The sequence below is a fragment of the Pleurodeles waltl genome, chromosome 4_2 (genome assembly GCF_031143425.1).
Source record: "Pleurodeles waltl isolate 20211129_DDA chromosome 4_2, aPleWal1.hap1.20221129, whole genome shotgun sequence".
In the NCBI taxonomy this organism is placed as follows: domain Eukaryota; kingdom Metazoa; phylum Chordata; class Amphibia; order Caudata; family Salamandridae; genus Pleurodeles; species Pleurodeles waltl.
In genome coordinates this window covers 630,950,098-630,971,268 of record NC_090443.1, presented here as the reverse complement: position 1 = coordinate 630,971,268, position 21,171 = coordinate 630,950,098, and positions in this window count along the sequence as shown.

Here is a 21,171-nt window from a genome sequence, read left to right as displayed (position 1 = left end):
GGTACTTGTGAACACTGTTTAGTGAAAATTGAATTTTAATAAATAACACACTTTTTTGGTCCCCGATGTTTTCATGCCTGAATATAATTACTTTAGAACACTGTGGCCCGTATTTATCCTTTTTTTAGCGCCGCATTTGCGCCGCTTTTTGACGCAAAACGGCGCAAACCTACAAAATACAATGGCATTTTGCAAGTTTGCGCCGTTTTTGCGTCAAAAAACGACGCAAATGCGGCGCAAAAAAAGTATAAATACGGGCCTGTGCACTTTATAACTACTAAAGAGTAGACAAGTGCCTGTGGTATTTCTCTAAAATTGAATCTCCCTATTTGGCATATTTAACTTTCTTGTATTGCCATTGTAAATGGTGCTTAAAGTGCACCTATGGAATGGTAAAGGATATGCCATATGTGAGCTTCAATGTATGATTTACACCATTCACATACTTGAGAAAAAAATGTATCTACCAGGGAAACCACTGACCTCTGGCTGGGTTGCAGTTTAAATGCACTACAGTGACACTTGGCAGGACAAATGTATTTGTCTTGCAGGAAAAGTCTAAGTTAAAAATTTCCAACATAGCATGAACATGACTGTGCAGAAAATAAATAAGTGTATACATATAGGCAAGGTATGTATGGTAAAAAAAAAAAAAAAAAAAGTTTTTTGTTATTTCCACTCACTGTATTTTGTTTTCGATTCATATTCTAAGCATGGTGTTATTTGTGTTTGGGTTATACAACTCCTTTTATTTTTCAGTGGCCTCATTTACAAGCAGTGGGAAAACATGCTATAAATATGCTTCTAAAGTGTTACTCCTATGTTAGAACGAATGCATGACTTATATGACATGCTTAATACACCCTCAGAGTACTCCTGAGAAAGTATAAGGTCACTCATTTAGTATTCCCATGCATACAATTCTTATTTGGGTTACAGAAGTAGAGGTGTTTCTTCTCCATTCCCATCTTGAGAAAAAACACCTTCAAGTTTGACAGCAGTACATTCATGAGTTCTTTCTGAGTGGAAAAATACCCCCAGGGGACACACACATAACCATATTCTTATGAGGCTAGTGTACTTGCTTAGAGAGTGTCACTGGAGTATTCAAAACTGACATCTAATGCTAAATATGTAATGCAAATATCATTTTTGAAGGTAAAAGTTCTGTAAATCTTAATCATATACACCAGGAATGGAACTTTACCCGAACAAATTAGTTTATTTTCACATATATTTTTTGTGACATATATGTACAAACCACTTTTTAATGATCTTGTAACTTAGATAAACACTTTTTACGTATCTGATATTTTCTAATATTAATTTGTAAATTCTACATTTGAAATGTATTATTTGCACATTTATTTTTCTAAAGTTCTGTCAATGGAAGTATAAAATAAACTGTGTCGCTATCACATTTAAACACAGGGGTGCATTGTATTATACATTTTACATTTTATCAAAAACAGTATTGTACACATTTTGTACATGTAATCAAACTAGCCACCGTTTTGAGTGGCGATGACGCACTTAGTATTAAAAAATAAACTGGTTTGTATTCTAAAAAGATGGGCACCTAACCTTGCCATCAGGACATTTGCAATCCAATGGCCGTCGGTGGAGGTTGACCCTTAGCAGGTGTAGCACTCCACAATGGACACAGCCATAGGCTAATGTGTGTGACAGAAATGTAAGATGGCCAATGGCTCTGTCTGTCTCCATTGACGAATGTGTACCTTGTGTAAATGTATGTGGTGTTACAAAAAAGCTCACTTGCCCCCTAACACTGCAGCCAACAACACCTTCTCCACTTCTGCTGGTGTTATCAGCCACTGGGAGCCATGATGGCAGGGAAAGCATGTGATGGTGCCCCGAACTTTTCAGCTGAGGAGTTGGAATTGCTGACCACAGAAAAGCTGTACCTGTACAGCCAACTGTACGGGAACCCAGATGAACAGGCACATGCTTGAATGGAAATGTATTTCTAAGTAACTTGTTTTTATATCATAGGCTAACTTGTCACTTTTAGTTTCTGACTGCAGTATTATGATTGGAGTGTAGTCAAATCAATAATTTGGTTGAGAACAAAATTATGTTTAACAATGTTTTTAAATGTCTGTAAATTTAAATGAAAAGCTTCTGAATGGATAAGGTGATTTTTTATTTCAATTTACTCACAATTCAACATTTTCCATGGACACACTGCATGCCTCTGACTCCCAGTGGTCAATAGACACTGTACCATAAGTATAAGTGAACAATACACCTGTATGTTGAAATGAGAGAAATGTAAAGTGAAAGTTATGGACTTGTCTGAATATTTTTTTCACTTTAAATGTCACCCATTTTCAGAAAAGTTAGTATCTGGAAGTATTATCCATGTAATGGTATTGCATATGGGGAAAGGTATATCTCTGCAGAAAATACATATGACACAGGCTCTCGGTTACCCATACAAATATGACCCATTACTGCATACACATTACCAAAAACCATTCTCTCATTGACACATATGGCAGCCCTCCAATAATATCCTTAGTCATAGTATGTGGTTCTAACCATCATATCTGGCTCTTAAAACATTAGGTATTAAGCCAATGAAACTGGGCATGGGGGTGTGTGCTAACAATGTATACGTTGTTTAGCCTTCAGTAGGTCAAAATGATTTATACTGATCAGAAGTTCCAGTCACAACAAAAAATATTTAAGAACCCTGGCCTAGATGATGTTTGTGGCCTTGATTTGTAAAATGAGGACATCAAAAGTGATGAGGGTACTCACCATGCCACTGAAAATTAGTATTTCCTAGGAAATAATACTTTTTAGAAAATAATCTATATCAACATTTTGGAAATGCTTGTGATATATGTTACAAAAGTATGTTACAGCAATATAGAAAAATAAAAACTCAGAAATCTTTTTCCCCTTATTTTTCTTGCAATATTACACACCCAAGAAAGTGCATAACCTGGGGATCTACAAGCAGTGCAGCATCCTTTGCCATAAGAGGTAGAAGGACCTATGACGGTGGACCCAAAAGTAATCTGAAGTCCACCATGGCCAGTCCTCCCAAAATGGGAAGCACGTGTGTCACACATGGACTCCCCTAATGGCTTGCATACTTGCAGTGGCCTATCTAGACCTTGATGGACAATTGAGAACCTAACATCAGCATCGAGGAGGAGCATTTATTTTGAGTTCTTATTGTAAGTTAACTATTTTTTACAGCAATAATTCATGGCATCAACATAGAGGTTGACACACATCCAACACACAAGAAGATTTCTGAAAGGTGTAAGTTTTCCACAAGGAGCATGATGATGTGTTTTGTGTATTGAGTTGTGGTAACGGTTGACACTAAATTCCTTTTTACTACCAAAAGACTGTTTTGACTAGACACTTACCTTCCTAAGACAAAAGAGGAACCTGGATTTTGTCTGTTCTAAGGGACAGTTTTACCAAAAAGGTCACCATTTATGATTCTTTCAGGTGTGATGCTCCATCACAAATTTGAGGAGGTTATCTTGGCCCTAATACAGGTTACATAGCATAAAATGTAAGTATGATGCAGTGGATGCTTTTGACTTCACATTAGTGAGTTGGTATAGTGACCAGACAATACTGAGCATCTGATCCAAAATGACTAGGAACATGAGAACAATGGCAACATTTCTTTAAAAAAAACATTTCATAAATATGTTTTCATTGCAAAATTCAAGTCTGTTCATGTTAACAGTTGCAGATTGGCATGAAGCCTTACTCCTTCATGAAAGTGCATGTAAGCCAGTTCTGTTTCAACAAACAAGAATTTAGTAGGCAAACTATGTTAATTAAAACAGACAGGAATGTGTACACATTGGTGACAGAGTTACACATACCCCAAACAACATTTATTCTGCCCTTTTTTATGTTTAGATGATAAATACGGCCCTCATTATGAGTCTGGCAGTCTCATGACTTCCAGACTCGCAGTGCCGGACCCACCGACAAAAGGCTGGTGGTGGGACCGCCACATTATGTCTGTGGTGGAGCCGCCACGGTCAGACCACTGACCCCACCAGACTGCTGCCATCTGGCAGCCTGGTGGTCTTGGTGGTTATCATCCACCAGGGCAGCGCTACTTGCTAGGGATTATGAGTCCCCATTCGCCAGCCTATCCATGGTGGTTTACACCGCCATGGAGAGGCTGGTGGAATAGGGCCCCCTCATTGCTCATGCACTTGGCATGTCCAGTGCAGGGGCCCCCATGAACAGCCCCATCACACATTCCACTGCCCGAATGACGGGCAGTGAAATGCACGATGGGTGCTGCTGTACCTGCCGCACATCCACATTGGCGCCAACTCCATTAGTAGTTGGCATCCATGTTAAGGCCCTGTTTACCGTATGGCTGGTTGGCGAAAATGCTGTTTCCGCCCGCCAGCCCTGCTGTGAACTCTTAATAATGCCGGCGGGGTTCACCCACGACACTCATAATGATGGCCTAAATGTTGCAGCAAAGGAGTTATTGGAAAGGACTTTTTCAAAGGAAAAATATACATGGAACAAAGGATTCTTGCTAGACATTTTTCAGGACATTTGTTTACTTTTCAAAACAACCAACCTCTACCATTCAGAGGTGTTAACAATTCCATGAGAAATTTGAATTGTTGAAGAGACGTGCTCTAAAGTGAAATGGGACCAGTGATGGTAATTTACAAAACTGTGAGAAAATGGGTCCATAATATGTATCCTACATGCATGGGGTAGTGCTAAAGTATATCTACGTTTTATAACCGTGAAGCAGGTGATAAGTTGAAATTAAGAAATGTTTTGCAAAATAACCTTGTGATCATTTTGATTTGCACATATATAAAAAAAAATGCTGGATGTGTCTTTTCAGCATCTTCAGGAGCAGGCCAAAGACACATAGGCCAGGAAGGTGAGGGAGCAGCTGCAACTGTTTTTCAGGAGTAGAAATTTCAGACACCAGCAGACACAGTGACATGGAGGGTGAGGAGGCTGGCATGGAGGGCACCAGCTCTTCATCATTTTCAGAGGCCTCCACAAGTGACCAGTCCCTCATGGTGGCAGTCCCTACATGACCTGTTCCATTTGCATCCTTCAAGAGCAAACTCAAGGGGCTAAGAGTACCAGTAGTTTCCGTCCTAATTCAATGGGATGCTCTACTTGAACCAGATGTCCAGAATAGGAAGCCCCTGACCTGTAGAAAAACATAAATTATGGCGAAGGACAGAGCTGGTCCCAATATGTAATCATGAGTCCAGAATCTCAATGGATAACTTATACAACGAGCCACAAGTCTTTTCACTTCATTTAATTAACTAATTTGCTTATAAAGTTGTTGACAAAAACAGACAGGAGTACAGCCAACACATGTTTCACCCCCAGTGGCTCCCATTCCTGGGGCTTTTTGAGTGCATAATAATAGTTTTCCAGTCAAATGGCACAAAGGGCTCACCACAAGAAAAAATCGCAAGGTAAATCACCCATTGCTGCAGTCCTAGACTGCTTTAATATCAGTAATGTAGCTCCAATCGGATCTTTCTGTCTCTCTGCGGGCAACCAACCATGATTGCTTAGACACTGCTAGTTAAGCACTCATGTATGTACCAAAATGGTCATGCCTCAGAAGTAATGTGAGCTATGTGAACTGCTTTAAAGTCAGTAATGTTGCTCATGTATGGTCTTTCAGTACCATTAGAGTCAGACCCTAGATATATTGAAAGAGCTCTGTCCTTCACCCCAATTTATTCCACTCTGCATCCTTGTCCACCACCCAGGTTCTCATCTCCACCCTCCCTCTTGCTCCCCCCAGTTGGCCAAACGCACCACTCTGATATGGCTGGGAATTCCTTTGCTACAGGCACCTCCCTCCTGTCCCTGTCTCCCCAGCTGGGTTCAGTGAAGAGGATATTGACCTATTACCCAGCACCTCTGTAAGCCAGACAGTATTTGTGAATGGCATCTACGGGCGTGGATCCTAAATGCAACAAATAGTTGCATTCCAGATGCAATTCATAGTTCAATGTCTGACATGCAGAGAACACAAGTGAAAATAACCTCTGCACTGACTTCAGGCCCCCTACTGACCAAACCTTGTACCCCTACTCCTGTCCCTTCCTCATCCTAAATACCACCTCCCTTGCCAGTCCCAAGCACAATCACTTCTTGGCACGTATGTACTACAACAATCAAAAGCAGCAAACATATACCTGCACATAAACACAAACACACAAAGAAATACAATAATAAGCCCATCCAACAGACACAGACTATTGACACTATACCCACAGGCACCAAAACAACCACTACCACCACCACCCCCCTACCAAGCTCAGAAGCACCACTACCACCCCCACAACCATCACACTCACAACGAGAACACCAAACACCACAGACATGCACCACCTTTACTACAACAACCAGAGCCATCACCACATCCACAACCACCAGCACACCCAAAAGCACCACAACCACATCATCTACCTCTACATCACACTCATCTAAGCATGCACAATCACATAAAGTCTCTCACACACACACACACACACATACACAAACCTGCAGGCAAAATAACACCCACCAAACCCACATGCTCACAATCACCAGGGTACAAATCACCTATAAAACCACATACATGCAAAGATCCATCAGATACACCTGTATCTACAACACATACAGACACATGTACCACACCCACACCAACCACCTCAACAGCACATTCACCCAAATAAACACACTCTAAGAAAAACACATACACACCAACATCCACCAAACACAAATGCACACATTCATCGGAATAACACATACCGTCAAAGAAACTCACATCCAATTATTCACCACATACACCAGTCCTACATGTACCTGCAAAACAGATAGACACACACACCTACTCCAGCTCCCCCTACCCTTCAAACCCCATCCTCTCCCACCCCTTCTTTCCCTTCTCCTCCACCTGCTTTTACTCCTTACCTGTTCCTGAGCCAAAAGAAACCAAACCCATCCCTCAAAGATCATTGAGGTACCTGCTTTGCTCACTTGATGATGCTTACTGAGGAGGTTGCCTTTGGCAGTGTCATTAGGAGCCAAGTTCCTGGACAGAAGCCCAAATTGTTCATCCAAAGACTTTATGGACAATTATTATTATTTTAGTTTCAACATTAATTCTGAGCGAAGTATCTAATTTGTTTAAAAAAATTATTATTTATTTTCACAAAGTTTGTCCTGACTTATTTTAAAATTATTAGTAATTGATTGATGACAATGTTCTTAAAGCAAATGTGAGTAACATGAACCTAATTTCATTTATGACAGTGACAAACAAGTGTATAGTGCATATATCTGTGATAAACAATTGTAATTAACATGTTAATTTTGCTGCAAGCATTAATCAAGATAACAAACACACGAAAATTAAACATGTTTATATTTTTGTACCTTGTGGATGAAGGTGTGTTTATTTGAAAGTGATAAGCGTTAATAATAAACGCTTATGCATTACACATGAAAAAATACTTTTCAGTTAAATTACATCTAATGATTAAGAGAAAATGCACTAGACGAGGGGAAATGTGACATCAATACATATATGGCATGTTTCAGGTTTAGAGGTGACACTGAATATTCATTTCTTGTTAACCCACTTGTTGCATTGTGCAGTGCAATTAGGGCATTTTATTAGGTTTATGTAGTTACAATAATGTCTGATTTGACTGGTAAATGTAAATAAAATATAGAGGTGTGTTTCCTTACATTTCTATAACTACAGTATTACACACATATGCATTGGACATTATTGTACTATTGCTTGCAAGTATTTTTTTTTAAATGCACAACTCCAGAACTAATGTAACAGGTAAAACAGTAACGTACCTTTGGTTCTGGCAAGAACGGGGTTGATTTTTGTTGAGGTCCAGTAACAACAACAAAGGTAGGACTTGTACAACTGGGTTAAGGGTGGCACAAAAAGTGAAAAGTAGAAAAAGGTATGTTTTGACCTTATATGCCTTCAATTCCACCAACTCAGGCGAGGAGGTTTAGCTGCGTGTCGGCAGAAGGCACATTGTGATTGGCCTGGCACTAAAACTGGCTGTGGTCCTGCAGGCAGCTGCTTTTGCCTGTGGTGCCATAAACGCAGGTGGAAATTCTGGTGGTGACATTGGTTCATCAACAGACTTTGATCTATGAGGCGCCAGCATCTATATAGAGAGGGCGGACTGCCTAGTGTGTGGACAGATTATCTGACAGAAAAATGACAACGGGACCGATTTTGCCAAGATCGAACTCAGGCCCTAAGTAATTGCTCAAATTGTGTTTTATGTACTATGAAGGATAATCATTCTGGTGAAATGGTAATATTGATTTCTCTATGTGGTCTAGATGATTAGTACTCTTGTTAATTGGTGAATACTCTGTATTCACTATAACCTCACTTTGTATTAATAATATCTTGGTAACGGCTCCAGTTACCAAACACTAGATGCAAACTAGATTCTATTTATTTACCTCTATTTTATGCACTTCTGAGTGACATGTATGGGCTGCAATGGAACAGTTTACTGAATAAATGTTTACAGACATGGATCAGTAGAGATCCTGCTCCTGGCTGACTGAAAGTATAGATAGAGAAAATCGTATTGTGTGACTGTTCAAATTGTCAGCCTTATGTTGGTCCTCCCCCAAACATTTTGGCTTCCTTCTCCATTGTTGCTGATCTTATTGTTGCTGGCCATAGGACTCCAGTGCTAAAGTAGATATGCTCACTTGTTAACATTTGGAAGTGGTTGTACATGTACCTAGAGCCTGTAAAGTAAAAGTTACAAATAGGTCTGCAGCACTTATTATGCCACCCAGTTAAGTAGCCCTTTAAACATGATTCAGGCCTGCTATTGCAGTCTGTGTGTGCAGTTTTAAACCACCTTTTCATCCTGGCAAAACAAACCTTTTGCCAGAACCACACCATCTTCTTTATTATATGTGAGTCACCCCTAATGTAGGCCCTAATCAGCCCACAGGGCAGGTTGCAATGTATTTAAAAAGTAGGTTATGTATTTTTAGGTTTTACCTGTCCTGGTAATAAAAAACTCTTAAATTTGTTTTCACTACTGCAAGGCTTACCTCTCCGATAGGATACCATTGGAGCTGCCTTTTTACATCTATTAAGTGACAATTTCCAAATGGGAGTAGTTAACCAGTTCATGTTTGGTGTCTTTAGAATTTGAATGAAAAATCATCTCTTATTGCACAGTGGGCTTTTAATTTACAATTTTAGAAAGTTGGCATTTCCTCTATTAGCCATTTGGTACCTGTAGCAGGGCCCATGGTCACATAACTGTGTGTTGTTGATAGTTGGGCCTTGTGTATTTCTCCTAGACAGCCACACACAATAGAGAGCTTATGCGTGCCTGATTGGGCCATTGCTAGCTGTATGGGAGGGCACAGCTGGGCATAGCTGTACTTATACTTGAATAGACTGTGTCCTGCCTCCATACCAACGTCTGCATAGCCCCTGTAGTTAGTCTGGAGCAAGGGCATGCCTGCTCCTCTAAAGGTATGCTGCCCTGCTGTGCTCACATTCTGCCCTATTAACTTGGTGACCACGACTGCCCTGCATCTGTTGAACCCAGTACCCCAAAGTGACTCACAGGGACAGAGGGTTCCAACAACCTTGAACCCAGCACCTGGACTATTCCATCAGTGAGTCCTACCCTGCCAAGTGGTGCCACCCCCGTCCTGGACATTTGGAAGTGGACTTAAAAGTGCTCTGCCAGCCCAACTCTGGACCTAGTAGAACCAAAGTATCTCCTCTGCTGTGCAGTCAAACCCAAGCAGAATTGATGCACCACCTCTACTGCAAGGGATTCCCCAATGCAAAGCACTCCACATCAACCTCACAGCCCACATCGGAAATGTTGCCTGTCAAAGCTTTCAGGATGCAGGCCCTCACATCACGAAACTCTCCGGTTTGGCAGCCTCAATGACAATGCAGGTTCTCGCATAACAGCATCACAGGTCATCCGAACCAACATGTACCCTTGACTGTGCGTTGCATTCCCAAAATCAGGCTTAATCAACTGGATTCTCAATAACAATGCAGGACCTTGCATCGCAGATACACAGCTCCTCAGAACAGATGCATCTCCTTGGCTGCATGCCACAGCACCAGACCTCACAACACTCTGCAACCAAGATATAATTGTGCCCAGCCTGTACTCGTGACTTTGTCCTGGACTAGTGCAACCAGATATCCACAGTTGGTGATATGAGAATTTAGGGACTATTCTCACTGAAATCGTTAAACCTGAAAATTGCCAGTTCCAATGATTGGATTTTTGTTGCTTTGTTATTGTTTTGTTGTTTTATTTATTCAAAATAATTCTATTTTTTAAATCTGGTGTTGGATCCTTTTGTGGTGTGTTTTCACTGTGTTACTGATTGAAGGGTTGTACAAATTTCTTATACATTGCCTCCAAACTACGCCTGAATGCTCTGTGCCAAGCTGCTGAGGCTTCAGCACAGGTTAATTTAGGGTTCACTTGTGACTTCACCCTGACACAGATTGTGGTTTCCTACAGTGACCTTGAGACTTATGACATTATGGCCGTCATTACAACCCTGGCGGTAGGTGATAAAGTGGCAGTAATACTGCCAACCGGCTGGCAGTAAATACCGCCAAATTATGACCATGGCGAAAAGAGCTCAGACAGACAGCAACTTTACCACACTGACCGCCGGGGTGGAAACAACAGGCACCACGGTGATAGCCGCCAAAAGCCAGATGGAAGTCAATGTTCTGCCCACCATATTAAGACACATCAATCCACCACATTTTCCGGGGCGGTACCAACGACATCGAAAGCGTGGCAGAAACAGAGCTCAGAATTGAAACAACACCAACTGTGGAGACTCAGGGAAGAACCACGCCGCCATGGAGCCTGAACTGCAGATATTCCAAATGCTGTTCTACGTCCTGCTCCACCACTACCACCAATGATGGCGAAGACGACCACGGTTAGTACAGCTGCCTAGCACACAGGGGAGAGGGGGAAGAGAGTGACACACCCCCCACACACACACCATACACACAAGCAGATGCAGTATTAAAACATATAAATCCAGTACCCCTCAGGAAAAATGTAAGGACAACACGAATAGATAAAAGTGAGTGTAATAAGATAAATAAAGTAGTAATACGTGCATCCAATCTAAATGTATATCCATATTTACAAATCAAGGGACACTGCCCAGTCCTCAGTGTTCGTGGGCCACAGGGCAACACCACAAAGTCAAGGGTTCCCATTACTCCTTCAGCAACACGGAGAAACACTGGAGGGGCATCAGTTGGAAAATAGGCAGGCACCTCATGGGGATGGGAAAAGGGGGACACCTCAGGCGGCAGATAGAATAAGACCACTGGTCCTGGAGGGGGCAACATGCCCTGTGCTTGGTCCTGGGGAGTGCAAGGCCACAGTCTCTTGAGTGGGTGACTTGCCCACATGATCTGGAGGGGGCAACAAGCCCTGTGCTTGGTCCTGGGGAGTGCAAGGCCACAGTCTCTCAAGTGGGTGACTTGCCCACATGCTCTGGAGGGGGCAACATGCCCTGTGCTTGGTCCTGGGGAGTGCAAGACCACAGTCTCTCGGGTGGATGGCTTCTCCACTGGTTCTGGAGGGGGCATCGTGCCCTGTGATCTTTATCCTGGGGAAGATGGGGTGAGTGTATGTCTTGTCCACTGGTTCTGGAGGGGGCATCGTGCCCTGTGATCTTCATCCTGGGAAAGATGGGGTGAGTGTATGGCTTGTCCACTAGTTCTGGAGGGGGCATTGTGCCCTGTGATCTTCATCCTGGGGAGGATGGGGTGAGTGGATGGCTTCTCCAGAGGTTCTGGAGGGGGTATTGTGCCCTGTGATGCAGGTCTTGAGGAGAACAAGGTCGCAGTCTCTCAGCTGGGTGTCAATCCCAGAGGATTTGCAGGGGCAGCCCGCACAACAGCCCATGGATGGAAGACTACACACTGTCCGCCGGCGGTGACGGCTGCTCAGTGGTGGGTGATGGTGATGTTGCCACTGTTGGTGGGGTGAAGCTCCTGCCTATCCCCTGCAGCCTCAGACAGCTGCCCACCACTGGTGGTGGTTGTGGGGGTGATCGTGGGGGGAAGTTTCTGCCCATCCCCTGCAGCCTCGAAGGACTGCACCACCATGGTTGTTGGGGGGGGCTACAACTGAGTCCCAGCACCAGGCCCCTTGTCATTTCTGCCTGTGGGTGCAGGCCCCTTGCCCTTCCTGGCAGCAGCTGGTGATGGCTCCTTGCTCCTCTTGGCAGCAGCTAGGGATGGCTCCTTGATCCTCTTGGCAGCAGCTGGGGGTGGCACCCTTACCTTCACGGTAGCAGCTGGAGGTGGCACCTTGACCTTCCTGGCAGCACTTGGGGAAGGCACTCTTTCCCTGTGGCTGCCTGGTGCCCAGGATCCCTTCCCACCACGAGTTGCTGGGGCCATTACTGGGCCCGTGGACTGGGTGGCTGGGGTGCTTGCCTGGGTTTTACACACCGTGGCCAGACATGGAGGACGGGAGGGTGGAGGGGTAGGGAAGAGGTCAGTGGTGGAGCGGAAAAGCTGCTTAGGGACAATGGAGCGGGAAGAGGAAGAAGGTCTCAGAATGGAGGAAGAGGGAGTGGTTTTAGGCAGTGTCTGTCTTCTGTGTTGGGTGTCAGGTGCATGGGCTGGATGCTTTTGTGAGATGGATGGCTGTTGGGTGTCTGACTGCTTACATTAATGTACTTTGGGAGGAGGGGGCACTGACACAGTGGGAGAGGACACAGGGGACGTTTGCATGGCTGTTGGGGTGGTGACTGCCAGTGAGGTGTGTGTTCTGAAAGGGGTGCTGCTGATGGAGGTAGGGGTTGAGGTTGTAATGCATGTAGGTGTGAATGTCGACATAACTGGGAGGGAGGTGGAGGAGGAGGAGGAAGAGGAGGTAACAGGGGAGGCAGTGGATGTTGGTATGTCTGCATCTGGATGGAGTTAATGCGAGTGCCTCTGGGATGATGTGGGGGGCCTGTGTTTGCCTGTACCACTCTTTTGTGTTGTCTTCTATGCATGCTCGTCTGCATGTGTGTTTGGGATAGGTTGGGGTTGAGGGTAATTGGATTGGGTAGAAGAGGTTGGAGGGAGGAGGGTAGAAAGAGGGACAAAGGCTGCCATCAGAGGGGAGGCCAGAGCCTGGATTGATCTCTGTTGGGCCACCAAGCCAGTGTAAATGCCCTCCAGAAATGCATTGGACTGTTGCATTTGGGCTGCCAGCCCCTGGATGGCACTCACAATAGTTGACTGTCCAACAGAGACGGATCGCAGGAGGTCAATAGCCTGCTCACTCAGGGCAGCAGGTCTAAGTGGGGCAGGGCCTGAGGTCCCTGGGGTGAAGGAGATGCCCACCCTCTGGGGTGAGCGGGCACGGGCAACTTGATGAGGGGCTGCTGGGAGGGCAATGCTGGTATGGGAGTGGGGGCTGTACCGGTAGCTGGGGTGGGCACAGAGGTATTCGCCACCACCAGGGAGCTTCCATCGGAGGAGGTATCGGTGTCAGAACTGCCCCCTCCAGTCTGCGGCGTGGTGCTCCCCTCACCCTCCATCCCAGTGGTGCCCTCAGCCTCAGTGGACTCTGCCTCCTGGGTCCTGTGGGATGCAGCTCCCTCCATCACCGGTGCCTCTGCTTCTCTGACAGATGATGGTAATGCACATGAGGACATGATGACAAAACAAATGGGGGCAGAAGAGTCAAAGGATACACTTGGTCAATGGCTGCACCAACACCACCATTGGTGTACATAGCACCCTCACACACAGGGCACAGCCCTATGCACTATGCAGTGCACTACCAGTAACAATGCTAGTGCCAGGGCATGGGGAAGGACACATACCGCACACTTCAGCATACCTGGGACCCACACACCCCTGCCCACTAGTGGATGCCTACTAGCTGGTTGAAGAAATAAGACATCAGAACCATGCCCAACATGGGACCTACACTGCAATGTCAGCCCTAGCCTAAGGACCCCCACAGGCACACTTTCCCCACCCGGACACCACCCCACCAGGCATAAGTAGTAATGATGGGCTCTGTACTCACCCCCTTGTTGCTGTTGTGATGCTCCCAAATGCCCATCCAACTTCGGATAGGCCACCGCCAGTATGCGGGCCATCAGGGGGGTCAGGGTTCGACGGGTACCTCCTTCCTCATTGGGAGGCCATGCCCAGCAGGGCCTCCACCGTCTTCTGTGCCCAACATCTCAGGTCCTCCCACTGTTTCCGACAGTGGGTGCTCCGCCTGCGTAGACCCCCGGGGTCCACACATCCTTGGCTATGGCACGCCATATACCCTTCTTTTGATGGGCGCTGACCTGCGGCGGAAATATACACACAGAAAGGTATTATTTAGACCGTCAAGCCTGTTACACTCATGGCCCACCATAGCCCTCCCACCCCCGTACGCAGAGACATGGCCCAGCATACATCCTACATGCTGCCCAGGAACCATCCACCAACCCCCCCTACATGAGGCCTTCACACACACCACTCCATGCATTCATGCCCCATGCATTGTGCTCACAGTGTACTCACCTGTTGGTCTAGAGGCCCATACAGCAGTCTGTACTGGGGTAGGACCCCATCCACCAGTCTCTCCAATCCTGCAGAGGTGAAGGCAGGGGCCCTTTCCCCAGTCACACGGGCCATGGTAGGTTCCAGACACAAGTCACAGCAACACATGCAGTGTAGGTCCCCTCCTGTTGAAGGTCAGGTAGCAAATGAGTGAATAGATAGAAAATGACAGTGACGTCCGAAGCGGTGCATACCGTCACCACTGGTGTACATCACCATTGGCCACTGTACCCCATAGGGCCCAATAATAACCAATGAGCATTGCTGTTCCCGACCACCTCCCACAATGGAACACAATGGAAGTGGAATTACCTCACTTCCACCTGTCCCTCTATACAGGACAGGTGGACGCCATTTCAGGGGGGTAGACCATGTATCAAAACTGTGTCACAGATCGCAATTGTACATTCAAGCCATATGCCACTAATACATTAAAAAATCACATCATGCATTGAACTGTAGTGGCTACAATGTACATATTATAAATTCTTATCACTCTTTTGCCCCATAGATTGCAACCGCTATGGATGAATAGGAGATGGAGACATCCCCCGTGTACAGACCCCTGGTGGACTTGGCAACACTGGAGGACAGGCACATTATGCTCACCTACAGACTTGACATGGTCGCAATCATGGAGCTGTGTGCCCAATTGGAGCCTGACCTGATATCTGCTATCCATAACCCCTCTGGGATCCCTTCTCTTGTGCAAGTGCTATCAGTGCTCCATTTCTTTGCAACTGGCTCTTTCCAAGTGACAGTGGGCTTGGCAGCAGGAATGGCAGCCAAAGTTCTCAATAGTGCTGACCAGAGTGTTGTCTGCCCTGATTGAACACAAATGTAGCTACATTGTTTTCCTCCAAGTGGATAATTTGGCCACAGTAAAGGCTGACTTCTATGCAAGGGCACATATATTCCCAACATAATTGGGGTGATTGATGGAACACATATTGCATTTGCCCCCCTCCTGACAAAATGAACAGGTCTTCAGAAATCAAAACAGTTTTCACTCGATAAATGTGCAGAAGGTGTGTTTGGCAGACCAGTACATCTCCCATGTCAATGCTAAGTATCCAGACTCAGTGCATGATGCTTTTATCCTGAGGAATAGCAGCATCCCAAATGTGATGGCCCAACTACAGAGGCACAGGGTATGGCTAAGAGTTGAGCCCTGGTACCCACCCAGTGGATGATGGTGTATGGGTATGGTGTGGACCATATGGCATAGTGTGTGGCTAACAGTTGTCTCTCAATATTTGCAAGTTGGTCTGTTCACCACTACCTCTCATAGCTACTGACCTCTGTGAAGAATGCCAGGACAAGGGCAGAGGAACATTGCAATGAGGCACATGGGTGAACAAGAAGGATGATAGAATGCACCTTTGGCTTCCTGAAGGCCAGGTTTCGGTGGCTCCATCTAACTGGGGGATCCCAGTGCTACTCACCCAAGAAGGTCAGCTAGATAATTGTGGCATGTTGCATGTTGCACAACCTTGCCTTGAGATGCCATGTGCCTTTTCTGCAGGAGGAGGAGACTGGAGATGGCCATGTGGCAGCCGTGGCCCTGTGGACAGTGAAGATGAGAAGGCTGAGGATGATGACAACAGAACTGCAGTGATTAGACAATACTTCCAATGACACACAGGTAAGACAGTGTAACTTCACATTTCTATGATAGTTTTGTGTTTGACATTGTCACTGGCAGGCTGTGAATTCCCACTTCTATGCCCACTCACTGTATCCTTTGGCAACTCTTTTTGCAGATATTGGTGCCCCACTATCATTCCTGGTGTGCTCACTGCAGCCAACTACAGGTCTTTCCTATGTATACATTACTGCACAGTTGAATTGCAATGTTTAAACCTTGTTAAACTAATTCATACTTAAATCATTATAAATACTCCATACTTGTATTTTTTCAAAGTGTGCTTATGGCAGCGCCTGAAGAAAAGTGGGAAGTGCAATGGGCTGGATTGATGATGGAGGAAAGTCCAGGGTAAATTCCAGTCTCCTGGTAGCACAGGTGCATTGTCCAAGGGGGCATAGGAAGAGGAGCAATGGAAGTTCAAAGTCGACAGGGTGACAGAGTGGGACACAAAGGTGACAATCAGGAGAGTCTTATTTCCTGGCAGAGGTATTGGCATTTGTCGCTGGCTTCTGCCTGGATCACAGGGAACTTTTGTGGGATGGTTCTCCTTATGCAGGGGGAGGGGTGCTGGTGGCCTGTTGGTCCTGTGGTGGGGCCTCCTGTCCACTAGGGGCAGCGGAGGTGGAGGGCTGTTCAGTAGTCTGGCTAGTGGCAGGGGCCCGCGGGTCGGACACTGCCTCCCTCATAATGTTGTCCATGTCTGCCAGCACCGCTGCAATGGAGACCAGGGTGGAGTTAATGGCCTTCAAGTCCTTCCTGATCCCCTGGTACCGTCCCTCCTGCAGCTGCCTGTTCTCCTGCAGGTTGTCCAGGATCTGGCCCAGCATATCCTGGGAATGTTGGTATGGTCCCAGGATAGCGGTGAGTGCCTCCTGGAGAGTTGGTTCCCTGGCCTGGACTCTCCCTGGTGCACAACAGTCCTCCCAGCTTCCCGGTTGTCCTGTGACTCTGTCCACTGAACCGTGTGCCCACTGCCACTGATCCCAGGTCCCTGATTGTCTGGGTTTGTGGTGTGCCCTTGGGTCCCTGTAGTGGTAGACACACTGCTGATTGATGTGTCCTGGGGACAGAGGTATGGGAATGCTGGGTGGGTGCTGTGGTGGTGTTTTCTGAGGGGTGAGGCTCTGTGGTGTTTTGGGACTGTGCCTGGGTAACTGACTGTCCGGAGGTCCCTGATTGGCAAAGTTGATCATCCAGATCCAGGTAAGCAGAATCGCTGTCATCACTGTGGGCCTCTTCTGTGGGAGGACTAAATGTTGCTGGCACCTCTTCTCCGGTGACATTGGCTGGAATACCAGTGGGGATGTATATGCAGTCTTATTATTTCTGTGTGTGACATATTGTGCATAGGTGGGTTACACTTTATGGTTGTTATTGCCCTGGCAGCTTTTCCTCGTTTGAGTTATTATGTGGTGGGCTATATGATTCTCTAATGTGCATGTTTTAGTGATAGGTGTTGATGCAGGTCTGTGAGTGGTGTCCATGCATTGGTGGTGCACACTGGGCTTGGTAGTGGGATGAGTGGGTTGTGATTTTGGGGAGTATGGCAAGTGGTAGAGTAATAGGAGTGAGGGTTAGGGGTGTGGCATGTGATGGCATGCAGGTAGGGGGGTGATAATAATAGAGAGTTGACTTACCCAGTCCTCCTGCTACTCCTGCCAGGCCCTGGAGATGCATGATTGCCAAAAACTTGCTCCTCCCATATTGTTAGTTGTGGGGGATGAGGTGGGGGTCCACCACCAGTCCTCTGTACTGTGAGCTGGTGTCTTGTTGCAATGGAATGCATCTCTCCGTAGGTCGTTCCACCTCTTCCTGATGTCATTCTGCCATAGCTCCATCTTCCTAGCAATGGATATCTGCTGCACCCCTAATCCCAATAGCTGTGGCTCTATCCATATGATTTCTTCCACCATGACCCTTAGCTCCTCCTCAGAGAATCCGGGGTGTCATTGTGGTGCGATGGGTGTAGTGTGAGTGATGTGGGTGATGGTGTGTAGGGTGGTGTGTTGGGGTGTGTGATGTATGGTGCGTGGGTGGTGAATAGGTGATGGTGGTATTTGGCTCTGGTTCTGTGAGTGCTATTGCTGTATCTCTCTGTTGGCAATGGTTTGTAGTCGTAAAGGGTTATGGGTACTGTGGCTGTGTCTTTTATAGTGGTGTGAGTGTGTGGATGTGGTATCTGTATGGATGTCAGGTGTGTGTAGTTTGAATTGTCCAATGTGGTGTTGTTTTGTATGTGTGTGTGTATTTTGAGTGAAGTGGTATATACCGCCAATGGTTTACTGCCATTGAATGTCCGCCTTGGTGATTCGTGGGTCATAATGTTGTGGGTGTTGTTCTGTTGGCGTAACAGTGTGAGTTGTGATACTGGCAGTTTATCACTGACCTTTGTGTGGTGGAATTGTGTCTGTGGCTGGATAGTGATTGATTGGTGTGTGTTTGTCATAATATGGTGAACGGATATCCACTGCGGCGGCGGTATGTTGGCGGCAGTCAGCATGGCGGTAAATGGGATTTACCACCAATGTCATAATGAGGGCCTATGTCTTCTCTTGAGACCATATGTATCATTATTCCAAATTGTGATTACCTAATTGTGATTCTCTGTGAATCGCAATCAGGTTATTGCTACTTGAAAATATGGAACTCGATGAGTTTCATTTAGCGTTTCCTAATGGGTCTCAAGTAGACTTACCTCATTAATATTAAGGAGGCAGGTCTCAAGTGAACCCATTAGGAAATACAAAAATCACAGGGATGGTGGCCTACTGGGCTGAGCAGACCAACATGTCTTTGATTGGTTTTAAATAAAGCACTATTATTTTCTTTTAAAGCTGCCCATCCCATTTTCTTGAAAGGAAAATGGTATGCATTTAAAAAAGAAAGATTACAAGTTTTATTTTTATTTTTTAAGAGTAAGCAGTGGTCCTTGGGACCTCCCCCTACTCTTTGAAAAGAACCTTTTCTCTACCATTTACAAAGGGGAAGTGGTCTCTAGAAGATCCCTTCCCATTTGCAAATGGGTTACTACTTAAAATAGTTGGTAACATTCAAATGTTTTGCAACCGCATTTCAGTCACAAACATTCCTACATATCATTGCGATTCGTTATTAGGGACGCCCTTGACACGCCTCTTCCTAATTCCGAATGGTATGTATGTGCATCTCCAAAATGCGATTGTGTAACATTTTATCGAATTCCAGACGGAATTTCATACATACCAAGATGCATGTTTGCGGTTGCAAATGGCCTGAACAGTAATATTTTCAGTGTAGTCAAGTCTATCTATAGTATACATTTTATTCAAGCACTGTTACCATTATGAAGCCTAACTTCCCAGGATGCTAGAAATATACTTTTCATTCTACATGTTAGTATTTAGTCATATGAACAAGTTCTACCCTCACATGCATTCGGTACCAAAGGTGGGTGTATAATTCAAGCATTCCAAAGTTTATTTCTTCTAGCATCCCCACTGTTGATTTGTTTCTTAGAATACTTATTAAGAGAGTATACTACAAAGCATAATCAGCTGTCATAAGAAACATTTAATCTAATCTTATCATTGAGATCCATAGGATTCTTTGTGTTCAATCTTGTTATTCAGTGTTATTCTCTCAATGACAAGAGACTCTTGCGTGTTTGTTCTGGTGCTTCTTCAATTTAAAACCACATTTGAGTTAGAGTTTGTCCTTCTCTTAACAATGTTGGATCACAACTGTATTCATATGCTTCATTCTTATTATCTTTTCTACATGGGCATTCGAGTAGATATACACAACTGGATATTTTTCAAGTCAATGTAGTCTAATTCTAATTTCCTCACCTGTTTTGGGATGGTGAATTGTGTTACTTTTTATTAATCTTGAATAATATTTGTAGTTTAGTCATAGAAAGTTTAACTGTGGTTATGCCAATGTTAACCTTTCCGATTGTGGTCTTCTGTCTCTTCTAAAGATCTTAATGGTAAGATTTTTACCTTTACACAGGCAAACAAGTTTCTCTGGAAACTGATTGCTTAATACTTTCCTGATTCTACAAGATTACTTGTGTTCAAAGGATACTTTGTGATTTATGCATCTATTCAGCTTATATATTAGAAAAAAGAGTTTTGGGTTCTCAATGTTGTGAATTTAGTTGGTTAGGTCATCATTGTGATTAAAGTCTCTTTGGTTTAGAAAGTCTCTTATTGGAGCAGGACCAAGACTGATTTGAATATGGCTTGTCTTTGTCTAGGATTTTATAGTGGGCAAAAAATGTGAAACATTTGCGTTTTTATGTAAATTTACATCAACCTTTATTCAAGAAATGCTCCCAATACTTTGAATAATCTATGTTTGACCTATTCATCCACAACATGATTTAGATAAGACCCAAAACTCCGTGACTGAGACAAAGGCAGAAGTGATGTTACAGGCTGTTGAATAGTGAAACACATGACATGTTTATTGGCCATGAAAGGTAGCTTACAAATAACCTTCCTATGAGAGCTAGGCAGGTGCCTGAAGTATTCCTAAGACTTTGCTGTTATACCTTGCCAATCTCACGTTATGCATTTGTATATGTATGTGGTATTTATATAGAAAATAATGACTTGAAAGGCTCATGCAAGGTAGTATATATTAAAAGACAAAGACAATGTCAACATGTGATCAGGTTCGAGGAATGTTACTTCATCATAATTTAGTGTTCTTTAAAGAGATTACTTTTCAGCTCTTTCCCAAATTTACTTGATTCATATTTTTTGAGCCACCTTTAGCTGGATAAAAGTCTTCTGGATAGAAAGGCAATAATTAGGTCTATTCCAAATGGCACAATTGCTGATGGAAGAATTAATATCTCCTTTAAAAATATTTACAG